Genomic DNA, 2,878 nt, shown 5'->3' with positions numbered 1-2,878 from the left:
AGCAGGACAGTGCCCTATAGACTGACCATATATACATGACCAACGCTCAAGCCCCCTTTCCACCCAAGCTAGGACCAAGGGGGACCAGTCAATGGCTCTTGATAACTTAGCAGATACACCTATAGGCTCCCCCAAACACCCCATCCTTAACTCACAAGGATGGTGAGGTTGCAGCGTAACTCGAACCCCAGTCTAGCGTTCACCAGAGAGGGACGTTATCACATCAGCTACCACAACTGCCTGATTAGGAAGACCATTCCACAACCTGGTCGAAGCTGGAATCAAATTTCACGAATACTATGTAGTATTGAGCTTTATGATGGAGAGGGCTACAACGTTAGAATTAACTGCAGGCTTAGAATTACGTGCAGGATGGTGCTGTCTGAGAAGATCCGAATTATGAAAACTCTTCTGCAACATCCATAAAGAAGAGATTAAAATTAATATTAATATTTACATGGTTTAAAATCACTTATTTTTTCTGTAATATTTTTAAAACTTATGATTTATGATTAAAACCGATATATGATTTAATTGCAATTGTATATTTATACAATGGGAAATGCTGTTGGAAATTAACACTATGTATTTACAAGCTGGACGGAATTTAATTGATCATGGAACTATGCAAACACAGCATGATATATTTTAAGTGAATTATTGAAAATATTTATTTGCATATGCTGGCATATTCATATTTGCAACATATGTTGAAATCAACGTGATATAGTCTACCGGGTTTTACATTATATGATTTAAAAAAATATTTCTATTCTCGAGTGTAGGTATCTATTTGATTTTGAAGTTTGGTTAAAAGGTAAATTGATTGCCTGATTAACCTTCAAAATTTATGGTCGATAAAAGATAGAAAAAAATAAGAAACACAAATTCGGAAAATTAATGTAAAAATATACCGTGTCAACCCTTATATCATGTTAAGTTTATTATTTTTATCCCTTTAGCTTAATTATTTCTGAAGGTTTTAGAATATTGTTGTTTATGAAGCCCAATCGCACTTATCAGTGAAATCTAACGGTTAACCCTTCTCTAACATAGGGCTCAATACTGTAAAGTATTCTATAAGTTCTATTCACTACAAGGTATTCTAGAAGTTTTATTCACTACAAAGTATTATAGAAGTTTTATTCCAGCTGTGACAAAGTTGTGGCATGATCTTCCTAATCGGGTAGTTGAATCAGTAAGTTCAAACTTGCAGCAAATGTTTTCATGTTGACAGGCTGATATAAGTCTGTCTTCACAGTTTATATATGACAAATCTATTTCAACGTTGTTGCCGATCTTAGAATATTTTATATGTATTCACTACTTCTCACATATTTTTTTATTTTCTTATTTCCTTTCCTCACTGGGCTATTTTTCCCTGTTGGAGACCTTGGGATTATAGCATCCTGCTTGGCTAATAATAATAATAATAATAATAATAATAATAATAATAATAATAATAATGATGATGATGATGATGATTGTTTTATTACCAATTGGAAATTTATAACTACATTCAAAGAGTTTTACAAGCTTTTACCATTCGTAAATATACATTTAATCTTTTACTTAAAAGTGTATCTCCCATTACATATATTACTTTATGAAATAAGGTTTTAATCCCTTTGCTTTATAAAGCTTCTCAAACTTTACCAGCACAGTTTCTCGATTACCATAATGGAAGTTTTAGTTTAGGGATGTGCAACCTTTTCTTCAGAAGAGCCACTAGTTAAGAATCTCATGTTATGCAGGGCCACACATAGAGGCCTCAATAAAAGGTCGACTACAAAATTATTTTTGTATTTTCAACTAATGAAAAACATTGTTTAGTAATATAAGGCTTGACACGTGAATGTAAAATATAGTACAAACTGAAATAAAAATTCTCCTTTCACTATGTCAAGATATGATCTCAGGAACAAAGATTCTTTACATTCCCATCCTAAAGTAAATACTCCTTAATTCTCACCAAGCTACCCATCTGAATTTTGTATGGAAATATCTCAGGGAGTAATTATTATTATATATGACTGCAATACGCATGTAAAGATAACTGTATACATGAATTGATGGTAATATCCCAAATTTCTTCATTCAACCAAGTGAAAACCTACTAAAGTGGAATGGCTAACTATGCATTTGTTGGACAATATGGTCAATATGAGGTATAATGGCTAATGTGGCAACCCCCTGAGGTGCTTTCTAAGTTTTCATCAATTAGTGAGGACCGAAATTTATTCTTAACCAGATTCATTTTTGAAAAGAGCTGTTCACATGGTACCTGCTACCAAACATTGCCATCATCTTCCTTGCATGGCCGGATATTTTGGGATATTTTGTTTGATGATTGTTGTTTATAGAACTGATTATAGGGAGTTTCTACCTTACTTATATTTTACTTCATTATTAAACGGCAGTTCCATTATTTCAATTTACATATCCTCTGTAATAGTTTCCACATTCACATGAAATGGGGGAGCAAACAGTTCAACAGTTTTGTAGGGCTGCCAACCTGTCGTCATATTGCAGACACTGCTCGTCAGTTATCGCGGGGTTGTTTAATGTTTGGAAGTGGGCTGTGGTTTGACTTCTGTCTTGTGATCTCCACAACTGTAATTTGGTCTGAAACCCTATGATCAGAGAACACAGGTCATTAATGAGTTGGTATTTCCCTTGAAGAATAACATTCAGGGTACTGAGATGGTCTGTTATATCTACAAAAGAAAAAAAAAATAGAGTTACCTTGAATGTCTACGTAAAGTACAATTTCATTCAAAAGTTTCATATGCTCTTTTCAGCATTCCTGCCTTACTTCACACCTGACTTCACAAAAAATACTTAACATCACAGCATAGGAGTCAATGTCTACCAACAA

The sequence above is a fragment of the Palaemon carinicauda genome, chromosome 25 (genome assembly GCF_036898095.1).
Source record: "Palaemon carinicauda isolate YSFRI2023 chromosome 25, ASM3689809v2, whole genome shotgun sequence".
Taxonomy (NCBI): Eukaryota; Metazoa; Arthropoda; class Malacostraca; order Decapoda; family Palaemonidae; genus Palaemon; species Palaemon carinicauda.
This window is presented reverse-complemented; position numbering follows the sequence as displayed.